The 23,485-nt window shown below is 43.3% G+C and overlaps 1 protein-coding gene across 1 annotated transcript in view; it reads right to left on the bottom strand.

Moving 5' to 3' along the window:
* Positions 1–23,485, bottom strand: part of LOC135319413 (uncharacterized) — a 93,210-nt gene that overhangs the window by 12,242 nt on the left and 57,483 nt on the right. Inside the window, exons 8-9 of the mRNA XM_064479555.1 lie at positions 7,247–7,369; positions 3,453–3,507 (exon numbers count right to left, since the gene is read on the bottom strand). The gene's annotated coding sequence lies outside the window, so the exon portion shown is untranslated. The remainder of the gene's footprint in view (positions 1–3,452; positions 3,508–7,246; positions 7,370–23,485) is intronic.

Here is a 23,485-nt window from a genome sequence, read left to right as displayed (position 1 = left end):
ACAACCATAACAACAAAAAGACAAATGTGAGAGTGAAGAGAAAATGGAGATTCAATACTTAAATGAAACCAGGCGGAGGTAGTCATAAAAATGGATGCCATGAAGTCAGGACAAGTGTTAAAGGCGGACTAGAAATTCAGCTGTAAGATTCTTGGCAGCTAAAGCAGAAAGAAAAAGATGATGGGGCGGGTGGTAGAGCTCAGTGGTAGAGCGTGCGCTCAGCGTGCACGAGGTCCTGGGTTCAAGCCCCAGGGCCTCCACTAACAGATAAATAAACCTAATTACCTACCCCCCCCAAAAGAGCCCCAAAGAAAAGTAAAAGAAATTTCTTTCCTAAAAAAAACTGATATTAAATTTAGATTAAATACTTAAAAAAAAAACGGAAAATAGAAAAAGATGAGTGACAGAAGCCATAATGCCCGTGAGATAAATCTGCGGTGGCTGCTGGCAGGTCCCCATGTCCCACGTGGGAAAATCTGAAACATCCTTCTCACCACTGAATCATCCTCAGCCCACCCCACTCCACCCCCTGTTAAGTGCAGGAGCACAGGCAGGGCCCGGCCTTTGCTCTCTGTGTCATCACAGTGAGACAGGATGGAAGGGGGCAGAGCACAGCCATTCAAGGAAGGCCACAGCAATTAACATCAAAATGGCGAAGGATTCAAACCCCAATAGGCCTTGAGGCTCAGGATGAAGAGATTTAACTTCTAGCAGAGCTTGAGCTTCATTATACACCCACTGTAATAGTAACATGGTGAATAACACGCCCCCAGGCACCATGGCAGTCCCAAGGCTAGCCACAAAAGGTCAAAGGGTGGGAAATGGCCAACTCCCTGGAAATCCCTGCCCCTTGCCCTAAGGCTGGTCCTTCTACTTATTAGCATATGAAGCCACCAAGCCCATGAAAACCAGCAACACAGCACCGCCTCGCGGTCACCCCTCTCTCTCCCTCTTCGGAGAAGGTCCACACTCTGTCTGTGGAGTGTGTACCTACTTTAAATCTGAGCATCCAACCCGCACATCTCATGGCCTTTCTCTTGCCTTTCAATTTCTCTCTCTGAATAAATCTACCTTTACTCAACAGTGGCTTTCTCTTGAATTCTTTCCTGCATGAAGCCAAGGACCCACATCTGATGGGGCACATCCCAGGGGCTCAACCAATCTGGGACACAGCCCTTCTCATGCCCCACGTTTCTTTTTCTTGTATCAACAGGACTGGGTTGTGAAGGGAGCTCTGAGGACCCCGCTAAGGGACAGAAGCAGCCCCCAGGGCTCGAATTGGCGGGCAGCCCCTCCCCCAGCAGGGGCCCTGGGGTCTGCCCTGGTCTCTGTGGTTCCCTGTTGTGCTGACTCGCCAGCCAGAGAGCGTTCTCCCTAGGCCTGTCCCCACAAAACCCTTCTCTCCAAAATACAAGCACATCATGTCACAGTCCTCTTGTTCAACCAGGAAATGTTCAGCCCACTTTTTCCTTCCCCAGTAAAGAACCTAACTGTCCTCCCTCCCATCCCAACACTTCTTTCTTTGTGAGAACTCTGCACTCTCCACACACCATCCTGAACGCAGGTGCCTTGCTGGCTGGGACCGAGATCTTTTAGTCTCACACAGACTGCGTCCTTTCACTTTCCCCTTGCTACCTTAAAAAAGCCTTTCCTGAGTCTCCCACCCCTCTGATTCTGAACTTCACGAAGTGCTGAGGTTACAGTCACTATGTGCATACATCCCTGGTTTTGACTAGGTTTCCTTCACAAGATCCTCATTAAGGAGCTGCATCAAGAAGTTTAAAGAGTCTAGTCTTACATCTGAGTGGAGGAGCCTGCATAAAATTTAAATGGCTCTGAAGAGAGAGTTAACCAGGGACAGAGAGGTCGCAGGTCTTAGTCAACAGTGTCATGCAGCAAAATGTTCTTCAAAGGCTCAGAGTGGCTTCTGAACACGGAGTCAGCAGGGAGGAGGTGCCAGGCAGTGAGTGGGGTGTGTGACACTGGGTACGCCCCCCAGATGGGGAAGTATTGTGGTTTTTTTTTTTCCAAATAATTTCTTACTAACTTTTTCACTTATTGTCACATACCATTTCCTACGAATTAAGAAAGTCAATGTCAGTCATTTGGTCCACTTGGGAGAAGCTACACAATGCCATCCACAGGGCTGGGGCATGACAGCCATGCCAGTCTATGTTTAAAGTCCAGTGGGGGTATTTCCAAGGTGACCACGGGCATGCAGCAAACTCCCCAGCTTCAATGACCTCATCTCAAAGGTGGGGCCAATAAAACTACTGAGTAAAGTGCATGATGATTATGGCCGACATCTGTTTACTAGATAAGTGCCCGTGACAGCTGCCGCTGAATGGGGAATGAGAATGATCAACGAGGCCCAGTCTACCTGGTCACAGGCGCCCTTCCTTCCTGCCTTGATGCAGCAGCAGAGCTTGTTTAGCTGAGATGAACGCCCCAAGAGCAGCCCTGACGGGAAAGCTCCCAGCTCTGCATGGCGAGACGTGTTCCTTTCCTTCTCAGAGCTGATCACAGTTTGCAGTCGTCTGTTTTTATGTTTATCCCTTTAGTACCTGCCTCCCCTCCGGAGTTTTTGCTCAAGCAGCACAGGGCCAGGTGTGTCTTGCTGTCTGCTGGATATTCTGGGCTGGGAGACAGGCGAACCCACGTCTGGCTCTGGTGCTGAACGGAGAGGGCAGAAAGCCCAGGGGCCCATGCTGAACCGAGGCCCCTGCACCCAAAATTATGGTCTGACTTTGGGCAAATTACACAGTCTTCTTTACCCTGAGATTCCTCCTCTGTCCATGAAAATAACTGCCCATGTCACACAGAGTTACAAGGATTAAAGGAAGTCACCAAATTCACAAGCTGTTCAAGGGGCTACCAGTGCGCCCTCAACAGACACATGCTGCCTTTACGGCTCTGACACACGCCAAGCTAGGCGACCACACACAGTGAACACTGCTAAGTGCCAGTGGGTTAAGTGCTTCATGTGTGTTATAATGCTGTTTAGAACTTACAACAAACCCAGGAAGAACCAATATTATCATGCCCATTTCACAGATTCACCAACAGTTTAAGGAAGGTTACATTCTAGTCCAAGGCCCTATGGTGAGGAAATGGCGATTTAAACCTGAATCTGGGCACAGGCCTGGGCTCCATCTCTCTCCCATCCACCTGACCACTTGCCTATGAAATCCACCTGTCCAATACACAAGTCTGCAGCCGGCCAGCTCTTGAATGCAATGTGTGCCACCGTTTGTCAATGTTGGTGAATTACCATAAACTTTTCTCAGAAACCACTACAGAAAGGAAAGGTGGACTCACGTCCCTGCCCACAAGGAGGAATTCTGCCTTGCCTTCTCCTGTAATGTGCAGAAACCCTTCCCTACACCACCAAATCCTTTTGTATGCTTCCTCCATGTTTATGTTTGCACACGGCTTATTAAAGTAGAAGTTACCTGCAGTAATTCCATCTCGGTCCCTTTCCAAGGCTCCAGATTATCCATATTCAGTCTGTGAATGAAAATACTACAATGTGAATGAAAATACTGCAACCACGTCAGTAAACGAAGAATGCTGAAACCAAGTCATCAGAGGCTGACGCCACCCCCCAGCGAGGACAGGCCTGCAGCCTAGCTTCTGCAGCCACTCACAGTGGTGCCCTCTGAGTGGACTCAGAATAAGAAAGGACAGGATACTGGCCATAGATAGCTAGGTGCTTGTCAAAGGAATGAATTCAATGACCCAAATGTTTGCTTCCTCCCATACATAGAAAAGCACTAAATTCTTGAACTTGAGATACCTGGCTTTCTTTAGATAACAAGCAATCTTCTATTGTTCCAACTACCTGGTCTTTGTTGTAAAGCTCCTATATAATCCTAGCTCCTCCCCTACCTCTTGGGAGCAGTCCCTCAAAGTGATCTGAGAGGCTGTCATCCCAGCTCGAGTCCTCCCGCCAAATAAAACATAACTCTTAACTGTTAGGCTGCACGTTTATTTCAATCAAGTCCCAGAATAAACACAGCTCGTCAATTCTGTAATGGAACACAATGGATCAGGAATCAAAAGCGTGTTCTAGTCCAGAAAAAACTGCTGTTCCCTATTTCTTCCTGTCATAAAATCCCACCAGAACTCATTACTTTGCTGTCTGCTCATCTGGCAAGCAAACTCAGAGAAGAGTCAACTCAGCAGAGTGCCATCCTGGGGAGAACACCCCTCAGCAGCATGGCGGGCTGCCTGCCCTCCCGCACGCTCTGCTGACCCCTAGTGTCCTCCGTGGAGACAAGGCCAACAGAGCTTTTCCCAACAGCTGCAAAGTCCCACACATTAAATAAAAGCATTTTATTTTATACGATATGTTACGTATATACCCATCTCTGGAAACAGCTTTGCCAGAAGCCCAAATCTTCAACAATAATCTGCAAAAGCAATTCCAATCCCCAAGGGAAAGCAAGTCTTAAGACGATGCTAAGGCCTCCAAAGTCCTCTCCACGACCGTCAACCAAACTGCCTGCAGGTCTGCAGCTGCAGGCGGCTACATGTCTGTTTTTAAAGCAACCCCTTCCTGCCCTCGGGCGCTACAATGTCCCTCTGCGCCCTCCCATCTCAGGGTAAGAGCAGCCGCTGCAGAACCTTGCAGGGCAGCACTGACAGGACTGGACCAAGAGGATCAGAGCTAAACTAAGCCTTCTGATGACACGAGCTTGTCACTCTGTCACTTTAAAGATGAAGATATATATAGAGAGAGGTGGGGTGATCTTGCTCAAAGTCACACAGCTAATAAGTGGCAAAGTCTATAACTCTGCTCCTCCCTCCGGCGTGACGCCCCAGCTGGGACGCCCACAGGGTTCTCTCGTGCCTGCCTGACCAGTCCTTTCCTGTCACTCATGACGCACCACAGGGTCTGACCTTAGCCTGCCTTTTCAGCATCTTTTCCCTCTAGTTTCTCAGGAACAAGGCTGCTCGGCCCACTGTATGACTTCCGGCTCCCCGAACCCTCCGTGCTCAGGCTGGTCTTACCCGTGCTTCCGGCCCCCTGCTCAGAGGCTCTACGTCCCCTGCAGGAGGACGTTTCCACTCTCCGCAGGGACACCCCCTCAGGGGAGCCCTCTTCTCGCCCTCAGCACGGCAGGTGTCCCAGGCCACATCATGAGCTGCCCCATTAGGACTGCGTTTGCCCAGGTCTGCTAGTCAGACCAGCAGCCTCAGAGGCAGGGATTATGCCCGGGTCACCCTGCAAACCTACTGCGTGCCTCACAGCCCCCAGCCAGCAGGTCACCTGGAAGTCACAGCAAGTGCCCCACCCAATCCAGAAGTCCCTTCATTTGCCAGCACCGCTGAGGACTGGTTTCCAACCTTTGGTCAGTTTCACACAAAACAGCACCTTCCACTGTGAAGCGGGGGGTTTTCGCTTCTGCTCCCCATCCTTACCGGAAACGTCAAGGGAAACCAAAAGGCCTTTTCTCAACACTTTTCTGATGACACCTCCCCACCCACAATATTCTCATGTTCAAGAGCTTTAGGTCCACGTGATTTTGTTTCCCTTACGCTAAGTGGCTCAAAACACTGAGGGATTCTTTCTTTTTTGAGGGTATTTGTACTCAGTGTATAGGCTTTAATTTGTTTTTGTCTCTCTCTTCAATATCCCTAGAAGTTGCCACTTCTTACTCCCTTCAGCAGCCTCCCTCCCAACATCTAGTCTAGGAAATCAGCTGTGATGAGGGGCCAGGTTGCAGTCACAGAAGATGGAACTAAGGCACAGAGAGGCTACATAATTTGCCCAAGGAGATCAGCGTCAACCCCCAACAGAGTGTGTCACGTCCCTCTGTTTAAATCTTATGCTAAGCAAGTTAACTTTTTGTAGATTATGGTTATAAACAGATGAGGTATCAAAATACATACAAGGACACACATCAACACTAAGATGTTCATTAACTCCACTATTTTGTTTCTATTTATTTTATTTCTATTAAAAAAAATTAAGAACCTCTGCAGTCAATATAGCGAAATGTTACTGGGTTTTAAATCCAGAATATAGAGGTGTTAAGTGTGTCATTGCTCGTACTTATTTGTATGTTCGCAAGACAAACTGATTTGAAAGTCTCTCTCCCCTCCCCGTACTCACTACTGGCTCTCACCTGAGCTCCCAGACCACACATCGAACAGCCTTTCACTTTACCCACAGCTGAACTCATCAGATTTCCCCCAGAACTCCCTCTGCAGCTTTCCCTCCTCAGAGCACAGCAGGACCATCATTTACCTCATTAATCCACCCAGAAACCTGGGCCTTACTCCATCCTACCTTCACAGAGAGCTTTCGTCCTTTATTTTACCATCTAAACATGCCTTCAATCTGTTCGCTTTTACCCACTGACCGTCCCACCACTCAAGTGGAAGCCACCAACACTGCCCACCTGGACTCACGTGTCTCCCAAGTGGCCCCACAGCCGCTCTCCCCTACTTGAGACAAACGGGATTGTGTCAATCGCGCGCTTTTAGGACTCTTTTCAAACCCACTGTTCTTAGAAGGAACTCCAAGTTCTTCACCTGGTGAAGGTCTTTGCCATGAAACTGTCAGCTCAGGGAGGGCAGGACCCGCAATCTCCCCTCGGCCTGACCTCTGGCACAGCGCTGGCTCGGGAGGACCTGCTGAGCTACACCAGCCTGTAGTCTAACCCTGGTCTTGAGTTCTTAGCAAACTGCTTCACTTATCCATACAAATCCAAGGTAAGTTAGAAAGATTTTAGATGTTGGGCTAGACTATTGATTTGGGGATTTTGCCCTAGCAACCTGCAAGTACGTGTTCTAATGATTCTGTCTTCTTAAACCCACACCCAGATTTAAGTAGTATTTGTGGACTGTCTTCGGAGTAAAAGGGACTGTACTTTTACAGACTTTATGTTTTATAACATGAACAACCCGGACAGGGTCACAAATGGAACCGCCTCACAAGTGACCGAAGACAGGAGAGAGGCATATAGCAACAGGTCACAAAGATGGTAAGAGCAAAGTTGTTTCTCCAACCCCCGAAAAAATTCCTGAAAGAACCGAAAACTCTGAATTTTGAAAGTAAAATACTATCATATAAAGAAATAAAATAAATAATCCTCTTCATCAGGGTTTCAAGATCTGACTCCAGAGCTTTTAGCAGGCCATACTGAATCCCAGCACAGGAAAATCAGACGGACTAGTGGTGAGTAAGTTCCAGGAAAACGGCAGTAATTCCTCCACTTGTAAAAGCACATACACTCACCTGTAGAAGGTGAAAGTAAACCACATTCTGAGAAATTTGGAAGCTTCCAGGCTCCGTTTCTGGATGGCAAGGACACGGACAGCTTCGAAGCATGCTTCTAACTGAGTCACCGGCATTCTTACACTGCAGGGGGAAAAGGAGGCCTTCAGTCAAGATCAGAGATGTTCCTGTCGTGTCTCACAGGGCCATGCCTCGGGGACTCAGTGCCCTGCAGCAGCCCGGCCCCAGGCGAGGAGCCTCAGTGTGGCCCACCCAAGCAGGAGGGGCACTGTGCTGAAGAAAGCCCATCCCCGATGGGGGCAAGAGGGGCTGGTGTGGTTCAGTGAACCTATAAATTCTCACAGAAATACACCTGCATACTTTCAAGTGATACAATCAACAGTAGCAGGCTATTTAACAAAATTTCAATTGTCAGTGGAAATTTTACCATTCCTTTCCGCTTGTCCCCTGCACTCTGAGACAGGCTTAGGCTCTCTCACACCTGCAGCTCTGACGCAACAGTTGTGAAGTCATTTTACTTTGCTGCAAGTGTCCTCGCTCCCCGTGTCGCTGTGCCTATCCTCTCTTAACACAGTAAGATGTCTTCCTGGATCTCTCCCTGAGTTCCTTGCTCCTGCTTCTCAGATTCTAAGATAAAGGACAAGTGAAGACACATGACCAGAAAAGGCACTGTGGACTTGACCAAAGTCCTCAGTGACCCCCTAGGTGAGTGCTGCCCACCCCTTACCTTCGATTCTCAAGGTTCTGCCCAGGGTGACATCCAGACAGGAGAGCGTCCTGGGCCAATTAAAGGCTGTGTGGCTTGGGAACGGGGACAGGTGCCGGAGCTGGTTCCAGAGCCGGGCCCCTCCCCACCTCTGCTCCCCTGTCTCCCAAGGCCCCGCTGCCAAGCCTCCAGGCTCCCTCATCTTCTGTCCTCTTCTACTCTACTCCAAGCCCTTTTCCTCTTCCTTTATTCCCTAATTATCCCAGCTAGAGTGATTTTTCAATCACAGTATCTGAAAAAATTTCCTGCAGCTTAAAAAGTGGTCTCCAGAGGTCAATGCCCATGTTCTGGTTCCTGAAGGGAGCCCCTGGTTAGGGAGACCCTCACCAACACTCATGGGGCATCACACATGTTGCAGGTTCGGCCACCCCCAACAAGAGTTTTCTGTGACCCCAAGGCCCGCACAGCATCCCTGCTCACAAAAAAGTAGTTGGCCCACTTATCCGTTATTAAGGAGCAAAAATAAAAAAAAAATGCTCATGTTTCTTACTAAAATTATTAATGAGGTGGAAAAAGAAATTGTAATAGAAAAGGACAAATTTGACTCCATGTTAGATCTGTTCTTTGGCTTTAAACCTTTTGCCTCTTTTCTAGGCTCAGACTTGCTAGCTCTGCATCTTTTGTAAAAGAAAGTTGCCTTTAGCCTGAAATATCCAGGAGAGCCTATTTCCATGCTCTGATCTTTAAGAATGTTAGCTCTTCTGCACTTATGTAGAGATGGCAAGTTGCAAAATAGGGAATAAACTTTGTTTTTTCTAGAGGTTTTACAGGGGCAGCATGATTTGACCCACATGGACAGATGCAAGAACAAAGGATTCCAAGGACAAACAATTCGTACAGCAAGAAGTTTGCAACAACCAACCACACCCCCACCCCCTTTTAGTATAAAAGGAGACTGAATTCTGACTTGGGAAAGAGGGTTCTCCAGGATATCAGTCTGCTATCTTCTGTGTTTGCCAGCTTTTCAAATAAAGTCACTACTCCTTGCTGCAACACCTCATCTCCCAATTTATTGGCCTGTCATGCGGCGAGCAGAACGAGTTTGGACTTGGTAACAAAATGACTGCATTGGAGGTAGTATGTCTCCACTGATTCCTCGTTTCCAATATGTAACATGCACATCATTTATGAGCTAGTGCAAATAATTCATCAAAGACAGCCACAAAAAGAAACTATACTCACCTAGCTATCAACACTGAAGTCACAACCTATCAATTTTATATGCTGTTTAACAGCATAACCGAAAAACCTAACATAGGGAGTTGATTCCACGGAAATAAAATTATTTCTACTCCTTCAAAACTTTTTTTTTCTTTTCTATTTTATTTTGTTTTGCTTATTGAAAAGAAAATAAAAGTCAAATCATTTTATTTCACGTATTTTTGTTACAGCTTCATATTTTAAATACTACAAAGGGATTTAAATTGCAATAAAAAATTGTTCATATATTAGTATAAAGATATATGCACAATCAATGCGGATTAGGAAAGAAATGGATATTTACTAAAAATCCACTGCACATCCAGTCTTTTACAAGCATATCCTGGAATATAAGCTCTATGATCCAGGGGTCCCCCACCCGCATTCTCACTGCCGAGTCCCTTAGTAATCAACAACCAAGACACCAGCATAGAACCACGCGATCAGTATTTTAGGTATAAATGAGGGAATTAGCTCATTCAATTCTAAAACAAAAGCCTTAAAATAAATACTGAACTTATTTACAGATAAAGAAAATTGGACACAAAAGTACAGTTTCTTCCCCAATGTCACAAAGCTAATAACTGGTAAAGGCAAGATTTGAACTCATCAGCCTGATTCTAAAAACTAAGGTGGAATTCCCATTCGACTGTGGAGGGTTCTGCAGCACAGCCTATCACCCTATCTTTGTGCAGATCTAGCCTTAGAAAGCCTGAGACAGCACCCCATTCCTATGGAACTCGAGGGCAAACGATAACAATAAGGATTTTATATCCAGTAGTTTCTTAGGTCTCATTTATATAAAGTGTCATCAGGTCAGCAGAAAAACTCTGGGAAATATGAGTGGGTCCAGAGCTTTTTGCTGATTAGAAACTCAGTCTATCAGGACAGAGTGACCTTCCCATGAGAGGCCACATGGACATAAACTAAAGGCAGGTGAGCAATGAAAACTAGCAAGAGCCTGGAACTCAAGCAAGAAGGATCCCTGCCATCCCCCACCGAGTTGCCTCTTCCTCCGCATGGACACGATGGCAGGAGGCCCAGGTTCTTGTCCAAGTAACACTATCATGGATTCTCGCCCATAAAAACTTATGACTCTATGCTGTCTTAAGTCCTTTCCAACTCAAATATGATGACACAAATATCTCAGCAGAATGTCTATGTCTCCACTTCCTCTCTTCTATTAGGAGAATATTTCTATGGCCACAAAGCAGAAATTCAATTAAAAACACCATGCACGAAGCCAGGTGAAAGTCTGCGTAAGAGAGTTTGCTCTCACGCTCAATGAATGAAAACACAGAAAAAGTGGTCCTTCTCCCTCCACAACTGGGAGGTACACTGATTTCGTGTGTGTGTGTGCTTGTGTGTGTGTAAATCAAGTACAATCAAGTCTGGGATGTGTACAGATTTTTTTTATGTTACTGTCATTTCATGAGGATGAGCCAACCTTTAAAGTAATTTGAATCTAGTGTTCTGAGAGAGTCTCAGGCTCTTTTGGTGGCGGAGGGGAAAGGGGAAAGGAAAGGAGGAAAGAAGTAAATGAGGCAAAGGAGTAAGAATACTGCTAGGGAAATGCGAGAAATTACTTTTGTTCCTACTTGCATCACACACAAATTAGGGACTGGCTTTCCCCCATGTCCTGTCGAGCACTGAGTTGCAGAAGAAGGGGCAACAGCCCATTTCTCACTGAGCTTGTGACTGTACGTGGCATCTTATAGACACAAATCATTTACCCTGATCAAACACTCTAGCAGCAGGCCGTAATTCTCCTCTTTTGAGAGACAAGAAAACAGGAGTTCAAAGAGAGTATATAACTTGACAAAAGTCAGAGGACCAGTAAACAAGGGAGGATGAATTCAAACTCAGATCTGAATGCAGAGTCTGATCTTCCCACTCCCAGGGCTGGAAAATCCTTAACACACAGGCTCCCCAGCTCCCCTGCAGTGTTCCTGGCACCAAGCATTTCCCATGGCGATGGTCTCCAGTTCTCACAGACACAGCGCTCTGTACAGCCAATGACCTCCATCGGACCTTGATCATCTACCTGCCACGCCCAACAGGCTTCACAACAAAGGCAGGGAAGCTGGCTTTCAAGTGCATACAATGCCACACCTGGTCTAACCTGGGCTGTTCTGCGGCTTCTCCAGCCTAAAGGCAGCCATGAAAGTGCTCACAGTTTGTACATGAGCCACACCACCTCTCTCCATGTGTCTCCCCACCTATACTACTTAGCTATGACCATTTTGATAATCTTGGAAACAAATTTTTAAAAACAGAAAAGAAAGGATTCTGGAACAAGTACTTAATACTTACAATTTTAAATGACAAGTTACAAAGTGACTATTTACAAACCGAATCTGCCTTCCTAGGTGTCAGTTTAAACAGTTAAAAAATATAATAGCAAAAAATTCTCACTTACAAAATTAACAAAAACATCAACAATAATCTGGAATAAACTCAAAAATAATGCCCATGTTCTACATGGAGAAAACTACAGGACTGTGCTGAGGGGTAAACTAAGAGGTGTGAATGTAGAGACATCAACGTATTGCATGGAGGAAAGCAGTTTTGTAAAGATGGAAGTTCTCCTAAAAATAATTCAAAACTTACTAAAAAATCCCATGAAAACTCTTATCTGATTTTTTTTAACTTGAACAAAATATTTTAGAATTCTTCAGGAATAATAAAGTCATAATACTAGCCAAGAAAATTTGGGATGGAAGAAAAGAATCAAAAAAAATCACACTGTCAGATATTAAATAAATTCTTACAGTATGTAAGATATAGCACTGGTGTAAGAAAGTAAGATTGACAGAAGTAAACCATGAGCTCAAAAAGAGACTCTAGTGTACATAATTATTTTGTACAGGTGGGATTTCAAATCAAAGAGCAAAGTATGAATTCAACAATTGTCCTGGGACAATCAGAGAATCACCTGGAAAGAACAAATTCTATTCCTGTCAAAATGACCACAAGAAAAATTACAGATAGTGATATAAATATTAAAAAGTACTAATAACAGCAAATACAACTCTTTGCTCATATTAATTCAACTTCCCCTCACTATAACAAGTACTATTATCCACTCCATCTTAGAGATTTAAAAAACCTATAGAAGAGATTTATACCATTATAAGAAAGTATTTCTAAGAATAATACCAAAGATAAAACCCAAAAGGAAGACATTTACTATCTTAAGGATATTTTGGGCCACAACAAAAATAAACCTACTGAACAAAATGAAAGGCAAGAAATGACAAGAAACAGCTCTGTGATACATGTTGATGAAGACAAGGGGTTAATGTTCATAACATAAAAAGAGCTGTCACAAAGCAACAAGAAGCTCCATCACTTAAATGTGTGCAAAGGACAAAAGGGATCATTTACTTTTAAAAAGTCAGATGGCTAATGAGTGAAAAATGCTCAATACCTCACTGGTCATCAAATGTAAACTAAAACAATGAAAAAGCACTTTTGCTCATCACATTGGCAAATATTTTTAAGAGATATTCTAGCTAGTGTCCATCTGTGGGAGAACAAACTGTGAGTGACCTTTTTGGAGGATGACATGTCAATGGATATGTAATCTCTGAAAAACGTGTGTACACACTGACTCAACTTCACTTCTAGGAATCGTTTCGTTTAGAAAAAAAATCAGTTCAAAAAGACGCACTCATCAGGGCATTTACACAGCACTGTTTAAAATGGTGGGAAGAAAAGCTGAAGTGAAATATCCAGCGATAAAGAATTGGTTACATAAGTAATTCTACATCTTTTCATTCCCCACTGGAGAGGAATTTCTAGAGTCACTTGAAAGGAGCCTGTGATGAATGTAAATGTCACATCCAGGGACTAAATTTCCAAAGGCTTAAGTAAAGTAATACTCATAAAAGATCACAGGAATGTCTGTACAAGAAGGATACCAGTCAAACATCCTTCCTGACAGTGGAAAATGGAGAAAAGTTAAGTGTCCACCATCAAGACAATGATGCGGTAGATCACAGCGAGCTGTGGGCTCTGAGGGGACCGGCGTTTCACCGTGGCCCAGGGCCTTGTCCACAGCACTCTCCCACCAAAGGTGTCCTTGCACAAGAGACCACACCTGCACATCAGGAGACCCCTCCTCTCTATCTGAAAGGACCTGGTGAGTCTGGAGTCGGAGGACGTCTATGATACACCCCTGAGTGAATAAAGCAAGCTGCAGAAAACATATGCTATGGCCTTAGTTTGCAATAAAGCATATATACACACACATATACATAGATTTCTCATATAAGTGTATGTATGTATGTATGTATGTATGTATATATTTACATATATGTCATAGGCATAAAGGTTATGAAATATATACACCACATCGTCAACAGCTTTTACTCTCAGGAAATAAGGGGAAGGGAGGTAGGGGCCTTTCGGTACCACCACAGGTCTCTTTTCAGTATTTCAGTAAAGTATACTTGGAACTTAAAAGTTTATTTAAGTCCGAAGTAAAATGGACGATGCCTCCACAGGACAGAATGCTATACTGCTCATTAAAATTCATGCCAGGGGAGATAGAATATTGTAGAAATACATGTAATAAGCCGAATGGAAAACGGAGGTCTCCACACAGTAAACAGGCACAGAGTGCTCGCTGGTTTTTATGTCAGAGGTGATACACACTGACGAAAGGAACAGAAAATAGATGTTAAAGTGTTAATTATTATCTCTGAGTCGTGGGACCAGGATAGCCTCTTTTGCCCCTTTTTTCAGACTTATTATATTAAATACACATTATTTTTCTTCTGAAAAAGAATTTTTAGATGTATAGTACCACACATTGGAGAAAATACATGAGTACTTACAGAAACAACTAACTAGGAGACACGGCAGCAGCGTCACACTATGTAGAACGGGCGATCCTGATTAACACCGCGCAGTTACATAAGGACCCACAAACTGAGAACACCAGCTGTAACAGGGCGTGGCCCCCTTCTATTTTCACTTGTGTCTTCAGGGCTGAGGCAGTTCTGAGCACGGCCAGTGTCAGTGTTGGTGTCTGGATGGATGCCACTGGATGTGAGGGCGCCTGCAAGCCGAGAGGAATAACAGAAATCATCCTCTGCTTTTTCTGTCTTGTTTCTTTGTTACTTTAAAAGACAGGCATAAATAAGATAAACTGTGTATCTTCCCTACTGAAATTTCAGTAATGAAACCTTTTTTAAAGCCTTCAGAGCTTATATTCTGCCTATAACTGTCTTTTCAACAAAGCATCATATTTATTAAATGTTAACTCAGTTAATTAACTCCCTGTTGAAACCTTCTATTAAAGAACATGAAATGCACTACGCGAAAGCACCACGCCTGCAGTGACCAGCTCAGCTGTCTTGACGGCAGTGCAGTCAGCCCGCACCATCCCTTGGCCCTGAGCTCCTGATGCTGGTAAGAGAGCACGCTGCCGCCTCAGATGGAGAGAAGCAGTGAAAGCATTTTCTGAAATCTACAGCACTGACAAAACATAACTGACAAGTCCCAGGCACCTTTGAGGCTGTCATTTTTTGTTTCTCTCCAACCCCCGTCAATGAGCAGAACCACCCCATTCCCGAGCCATGGGACTCACGTGAGAAGGAGTTTGGGAGAAATTTCCAGGTATAGAATGTAACCAACTATATGTAGAACTCTGACAAAAGAAAAGATGAAATACTTTGATTTTGGAAGACACTCAAAATATTCTCCTAAGCCTTAGTAGCTGGAAAGGCTGGGCTTCTCCTCAGCCACTTATTTATTACACAGCCAGTGAGCATCTCCCACAAACCCTGTTTCCCAGTGTCTGCTGGGAACCTCGGGTACACTCTTGCTGTCGATCTTATAAGTCACAGGGCAGACATGTGTGTCTCACGCTGGCAACCCTCACACAGGGTCGCCTCCTAGCCTCACTGTCTGAACTTGGCCCCATTTTCTCACCTGTTTATTTGGTATCTGTTCTTCTGTAAGCTGCCTGAAGTGCTTCTTGGAACAATTCAGAAGAATGAGTGGGTAGAGAAATGGACAGATGGACAGGTGAGAGATGGGCAGACAGACAGACTCTAAGAAAAGGGGAACAAAGTAAATTTCCTATGCAAAACCCTCTTCCAGTCAGGGAGGAAAACCACCACGGAGAAGTGTGAAGAGGCAGGTAGCTTAGGACTGTTTCCTGGATTCCATGAAAAGTCACACCAAGAGATGAGAGGGTGGAACTATAAATAATTAAAGAAAAAAAGCACGCGTGCTTGAAAAACATATCTACAATATGTACTTTCTAAAGAATAGATTCAAATCAGAAGGGCCCAATAACACAATCCTTGGGTATTTACAGAAGTGAGAACCCCATCTCCAAACCACAAGGCATCCCTTCGGAGCACTGAGAGTCTACACGGGGCGGTCATAAAGCCATCACCGCAAAAGCTATGCTATCCTGCACTTACGAGGAACGAGCAGCTGTGCTCGGGCTGCCCACGCGCTTCACTTACACCCCACAGCACCTCTACGGGGGAGGGACGCCTAGCGAGCCCCGTCTTTGCAGGACAGAAAACAAGTCCGGGAGAGGCTAAGCCGACCTACCAGTTCTCCATCTCACAGGACTGGTCACTCCAGAGCAGGACTCGATCTCGGACCCACGTTTGTAACCACGGTACTACCGAGCTCTGTGTGCTTTCTGTGTGTATAATACATTTGTTTCTCGCATGAAAGGATATTTAATAAATGATCGGTTGTCTTGTCTATCTCATTAGCTCACAATCAATCTTTATACTGTTGAATTGTACTCTTTTCCCCTGGAGAAAGGAACGGAAAGAGCGGGGGTCAGAATGAGGTGGGGCTCCATTCTTTATCTGGTACCTCATCTCATCCAAGTCCCCACCCAGGGAGAAGGAGCAAATGTTCTCTTCATCTTTTAAAGAGTGGGCTCCACTGATGGTGACTTACTCAACTCCAAAACCAAGGCTGGGGGCAGGGCACATGCAGCAGCGAGAGCAGTATCACCTGTAGGAAGGCGAAAAGAGCTCACGGGAGGGCTCAGGGGGTCAGCCTGATTTAATTTCAATCGATAAAAGAATACCACAGTCTAAAAATACTAGCATGCAATGGATTTGCTCTTTCTTGACATCTCGCAAGTTTCCACAGCCCACATGTAACATTATCGTGAGCCAGTGAAAGGAAGAGTCTACAGACAGGAGAAATCAATGCCACAGGCAGGCTGAAACCCAGGCTGGAGTTTAGGAAGAGAAAGGGCATAGTTAAGAAGTGGGGAAAGGCTGGGGGAAAAAAATCATCACAAGGACTCTAAAGCATCATCCAACAATCATATAATCATTCATTCAAGAGAGAATTACTGAGGTCCTATTTTGTGCAAACTGTACAGAGGGTGAAGCAAGAGCGCAGCGACCATGGTGGCAGCAAGGGGCGGGGCTCAAATACACTTCTGATCCCGGTACCTGGCACAATTGTACTCAGTATAAAGGCAAACGAAAAAAGAAAAATAATACTCTGTAAACTCAAAGCATTGTTGAAAAAACATTAAAGACTTAAATACCTGGACAGACACAACACGCACATTCCTGGATCAGAATACAGTGCTCTTGGAATGACAGGGCTCCCCAGAGCGATCCGTATATTCAACGTGGTCTCGATCAAAATCCCAGCGGGCTCCGCTACAGAAACTGACTAGCTGCTGCTACAATTCATATGGGAATTCGAGGGTCTCAGTAACCAAAACGTACTTGAAAAAGAAGAACAACGTGAGAGGACTTGTAATTCTCAATTTCAAACCTTACAACTGTATGTCCAGGTGAGATTAGAGGCCATTGTTAAGTTATTACTGTGTTTATCCTTATTTTCTAAATTCTCTACAATGAATATAACTGTTACAATAAGAAAAATAAAAAGTAAGGTATCTTTTAAAACATGCACACCGATTCATTCATTGGGAAAAAATATTTTAACTATAAAGAGGTAAAAAAAAATCTAGTGATAAAGGACTACTTAAAAACAAGAGTGCATTTACATTTTTCATAAGTTGAAAACTGAAAAGCACAAACACATCAAGTTTCTAGGGAGACCGATGCAAAATATAAATAGTTGTTTTCAAAAATTCTAATTTAACAATGAAAACCCAAGAAAGGGAAAATCGTGATTGACAGCCAACTGCAAACACATGGAGAGTAAAGGCCTAGAAATCACAGTTCCTTTAACTCTGCTACTAACTCAATAGGAGAGAACATTCCTCATTGAGGGGACAGTGGAATCCCATGCATAAGACAGTATACACAGTAAAAGCTGTGCTATAATTGGGGGGTGATTTTCTTAGAAGAATTCTAAAGTTACAACATTGCTGAAAAACTATAAAAACACTGACAGACAGATTAAAACACACAGTCATATATATTACATAGAAACATATGAGGTCTGCTCCCATGTTGCATAGAAATACAAACATATTTGTTCATTTGGGGGCACTGATTACTTTATCCCAGGTAGAATATTTCAACTAAAACAAATAATCAATAATCACTCCTCTTGTCAAATCTAGTTGATAAGTTACTCTGCTATGTAACCATAATGTGTCTAAGATAGATCTAAAATTAGTGAAAAAAATCTTTGTATGGTTTCTTGAACTCTTCTCAAAATTCCAAGCTTAATTTTAAAATAGATCTGAGCAGTATTTCTATATTATCTCTTCCCTCGTGAAATGAACAACACAGTCTGTTGTCAAAATTCTGTCCTTACAATTATTCACGAGCACCGAATCCTAACAAAACTGCTGGACAGCAAGGCTCTATCCAGATGCTTTGACCAAACAAATGAAACACAAGGAAGACAGTGACCCTATTCTGGAGGGCTTATAATCTGTGTCAACACCGGGGTTTTTATTTGATTGGTTTGACTGGGTAGCAAAATAAAATCAATCAAGTACTTTCTTTGAGCATTCTGTAAGTCATGACTCTGTTTTTAGTGTCATGAGCAGCAAAGACTTAAGCATGACTTGATTAGGTCAACTAGCAACAATCATCACTGGAGAGTGAGTAATAAAGAAGTTAACTGACAGCAATGCTTCTGCCCACATGAGACCTAAAATAAACCTACACTGATCTCTGCAAGGAAAATGAGGAGATGAGGTCCCCAATGAGAAAACAAACCAGCAAGAAATCAAAAAAGGAAAGACTTTTTCATTAACGATTCCAGGAAGGAGTGGAGCATGGTGGTGAAGAGCACAGATGCTGGGGACAAACATGAGGGTCTGAACTCCCATAATACTGGGTAGCTGTGACACTGATATGTCAGTGAATTGTTCTGCATCTCAGTCTCCTATCCATAGACAGGGGACAACAACAGCACCCGTCTCCTAGAATGGTCCTAAGAATTAAGTTGTTTTATATATAAAAGTTTAAATAAAATACCTCAGATTTTAAATATTACCCCAAAAGCACAAGGAACAAAGAAAACAGAGATAAATTGGAGTTCATCAAAATTTAAATCTTTACTTCAAAGGACACCATCCAGATAGTGAAAAAACAATAGACAGGAGAAAATTTTTTCAAATCATTTATCTGATTAGAAATTTGTATCTCCAAATAAAAAAACAACTCCTATAACTCAACAATAAATAGGCAACTCAATTAAAAAATGAATAAAGGATCTGAAAAGATATTTTTCAAGGAAAATATACAAATGGCCAATAAGCAAAATGGAGAGATGTTCAATATCATTCAATATCATTTCAATAAGGGAAATCAACTCAAAACCACTAGGAGAAACTGCTTCACACTCCCTACAATTGGTTATAATCAAAAAAAGTGTAACAAGCACTAATGAGGACACAGAGGAAGCGGAGCTCGCAGCCCTTGCTGGTGAGGACGTAACACAGCGTGGCCACTTTGGAAAACAGCCTGGCAGGTCCTCAGAGGGTTGAACATTTGGTTTCTGAATGACCCAGCAATTCTGCTTCCTGGGCACACACGTAAGAGAATTGAAAACAAATGTCCACATAAAAACTCCTACAGGAATGTTCACGGTGCCACTACTCATCACAGCCAAAAAGCAGAAACAACCCAAATGCCTATCACCTGATGAATGGGTAAACAGAGGGGCCCAGCTATACAGTGGAATATTATTCAGCAGTAGCAAAGCATATAGTACTGATCCAGGCCACAAGATGGACAAACATTGAAAACGTTACTCAGTGTGAAAGAAGTCAGTCACAATAGACGGTTCCATTTACATGAAATGACTTGATTTACATGAAATGTCCAGCACAGACAAATCCAAAGAGAGAGAAGAGTGGCTCCCTGGGGATGGGGGAGGATGGGGAAGATGGGAATGACTGCTTATGCATACAGGTCTTCCTGTTGTGGGGATGAAAATGTTCTAAGATTGACTGTGATGCACAATTCTGGGCATAGAGTAAAAACCGCTGTACATTTTAACGGGTGAATTGTATTAAAACTGTTAAGAACAAAAGCACCTCGGGCCAGTACCTTCCCATAGTAAATGCAAATTGCTAATTTTTATTACAGGAAGAAGAAACTGCCCTCAGCATGAAAGCAGGAGATCAGCAAATGTGAGTTAGCCAAAGTTGGACAAGAGCATTTCACTTGAAACAGTTGCTGAGTGTACACGAAATATTCAGAAATGACAAAGAAAATCAGCTTGACATCACGAAGAAGCATTCTGCTTCAAATCCAGATCAAGGATTCGGCAAGCCCAGATGCTGGAAATGACCAGAGAAGAAACCTGTTTCTTCAAACAAGCACCAGAGCCAACAAGGAAATGGTGGTGAGGAAAGCAGGCGGCCGAAAATCTGGAACAGTATGCTACAAATAATTTCTCCACTGAAAATTCAAAAATAAAATGAAAGTGATGCAATGCTGTGTTGACCTCACGTAAATGGGCTTCCTCTGCTGCTCGACAGTTCTGTAACCCCGAATGAGAGAATCAGGAGAATCAGCATGGCTCCTGGGAGTCCCCAGGTGATTGCCCACCAGCACGCTGACCACCATCACATCTGCCAGGGCTGAATTGCAGAGAAGAGTCCAACTTCTGAAAGGCACAGGAAATGTTGACAAGGGAAGAAAAGGCTGCAGTCAGTCCTGGGACAGAGGCCCTGAGAGCAGAGGCCAGAAGGTTGCAGGTGAACTGGAGTGGCTCTGGGGAAGGAAGGGACCACGGGGGGAGCAGATCTCAATACTCCTCCCTCTCTCCCTCGGGTAGGAGAGATAAAGCCTGCATCCTTCTCACCTGGAACTGTGGGTTCTGGCTGGCAGAAGTCTTACCGACACTGAATGAATTACTCAAGACTCTGTGGAAAAAGTCAAGAAAGCGAGAGGGAGTAGGGAGCCAACTCCACGAGCCTCTCAAATGCTCCCATATTTATTGTGTATAATCAAAGGAAAAAAGTCCTTAACAGTTGTGTGATAGTAAGCAGGAACCTGAGGAAAGACGGGATGAGACAGAGATTGTAGAATCCAAAATGAGTACAAAGGCTTAGTTTATCTTAAGGGAAGTCATGGAGTGAGGGGAACAAAATACATTCTTTAGATATGTTAATTACAAAGCAGACCACCAGACCAGCCAGGTCCTTGTTTTGGGGATAATAGACTATCTAACAGCACACAAGCCCAGCGTTTCTAGTCGAGGGTCTGGGTCCTTGCTTTGCAACGAGCAGAGTGCTATCTAAAACCTCAACTATGCAAGCAAAGCATTGTCTCTGATTTATAAGGCAAGGAGACAGGAGTCGAGGATGCACAGGCGCCTGCTTGCAAAGCAGTTACTAAGCACATTTTTTTCTTCTTAAAATTGACAGGCGGCTGGGGTCTGTTACAAATTGTTAACCGAATCATGGGCTTCCACATGGAACGATTATGGAGAAAATCCTAGGATGACAAATCCTGGCTCTGGGCCTTTTCCTGCTAGCTTCAGCCACTCTAGCAGTGTCTAGACACATCCCTGAATAACGATCCCACAGAACCACCCACATTCTTAGCTCCTGGTTCTTGAAACTTAATTTTAGCTCTACACAACTTAATGTAGAAAAGTTTCAGAAATAAAAGATGTTATATTCTTTTTATAGCTCATCATAGGACTGATTTTTCTGATTGCTCTAAGCTGCTTCTACTTGGTAAAGCACCTAATTCTGCAGCTGAATTCAGTACTTTCCATTGGGCATAACTAGCCAGTTTGGGCTCACTAACTTCTGTCGGTCAAATACCTATACACTTAATTGATTTCATTGTTCACCAATTTCAGCCGGGAAGAGAGGGAGTGTCACTCTGTTCCCCAGCCCACCCTCAACTCTTTTCTCATCAGCAACTCAGGCCTCCTGAGAACAAAACAAAGCATTTGTTTCCCATCTACACTTTCCACAAACCCAACAGGAAACATCAGCCTTTAGAAGGAATTTAACAAAAATGTTAAAACAAAAATCTACAAACCTGAAGCAACTCTATCTCTAAATCATGATACACAATGACATGAGAGTAAGTGTGTCAGGCACAAAGCATGCGTGAGCCTGACCACCTGATTTTTATTCTTCAAAGGAAGGAAGGTTTTCGTATTTTTTATTATCACACTTTGTCATTGTTTCTGATTAAGCCAAAAAATAGTTTATGAAGTAATTAAGCACTGCAATAACAGATTTTTGTTGTATCAATTACAGAAGGCATTCAGAAGGGATAGGAAAACCCACCTCTGTAAAAAATGCAAAATTTCTTCCCCTGTGAAGGACACGTATACAAAAGGCAACAGAGAATTCAAATTCTTGTGGAGAGGAGCAAAAGCCACAGAATCAAAGCATAGTCATTACTATGAGTCAGTTCATAATTCACTGGACAAACACGCTCAATGCATTTAAAGAATTTTAAAGGCACACTGCAGACCATTCACTTAATGATCTGCAGGCTAGAGGAAGATTTTCCCTCTTTAATAGACAACAGAAATCAATAGGTTGCCCCACCAAACAAGGACCAAAGAACAATCAGGTTTTTAACAATTCTGATAAATCAGCATGTTCTAAAGATCAAAATCCAGAAATTTTAAACATTCATTCACACCACAATGAAACAAGCACTTAAAAAAAAAAAAAAAACCCAAAGAAACCCAGCACATAAATCATATACATTGATCATTGAGAACTTCTACCCTGGAAGAAAGAACAGGCGATAGCATTTTACTTGAAAAATAAAACTACTTTTAAAGATAACTGCTAAAACACATTTCATTATTCATGTTGCCTTGCAAAATCTGAGGCACTTGTATCTGATTAGAAAAGCAATTCTGAGTAATAGTATGTTACAATTCAGACCCAGTTTGCTTTAGAAGAAAAGAGAAAAGAAAAGCGACTGTTTCTCATACCCTGCACAGAGTGTGAACTGCCTCCCGGCCTCTTTCTCCTCCCATTTTCTAAGCTCATGCCCCCCAACCCTTCTGAAACAAGTACGAGAACCTCTAATTCCCACCAATATGCCAAATGACAAAAGAATATCAATTTATTTGTGTAAATATATGCCTACACCTTGAACTGGAGGAGAAAGGTATCAGAAGTCTATATGGAACTTATGTCTGCCTTCCTGAAATCACACACACAAACGTTCACACAGACACAGACACATACCCCCTGAATTACTGGGCACTTCACAAGCTTAGGACTTCCAACTTCTAGAAGATAACTTAGTAGTTAATTTAATATACAAAACTGTCAGCTTTTGAAAGCCTTGATCATCTGGTAAACCATCCAAATATCAAAGAGACCCAATTAGCCTTCTCTGTAGAATGTAATTTCCAATGATGGCAAAACAGACCCTAAGAAGTACTGGATCCAAGACTCGTGTTTATCACTAGCTATGATCATTTTTAAGCACATTAACAGATTCAGAAAGGTATGCCCCAACAACATTTATTGTTATTGAAATAGCATACGTGTTCAATTGTCTATACAGAGACTAGGTCCCATGATGGTGTTTAAGACCTATTTTGTGTATTGCAATATTGATTTTTAAGTGCAGACAAGGAGGGTGGGTATTACTCAGTTGTAGACCACCTGCTTAGCATGCACAATGTGCTGGCTTCAGTCCTCAGTACCTCGAAAAAAATAAATAAAAATAAGTGCATATTTAAAAATAAGAATAAAGTTATAAAAAATGCAGACTAAAAACAACTGCAACCTAGGAACCACAATTAGAATAAAAAAACAAGTGTTTCTATCAAATATTGACTACATGCCAATCACATAGACAACCACAAATCACACCCGATAACCATCACGTGTG

The sequence above is a fragment of the Camelus dromedarius genome, chromosome 26 (assembly GCF_036321535.1).
Source record: "Camelus dromedarius isolate mCamDro1 chromosome 26, mCamDro1.pat, whole genome shotgun sequence".
Lineage (NCBI taxonomy): Eukaryota > Metazoa > Chordata > Mammalia > Artiodactyla > Camelidae > Camelus > Camelus dromedarius.
Note: the sequence above shows the minus strand (reverse complement) of the source record. Positions and strands in the feature narration are given on the sequence as shown.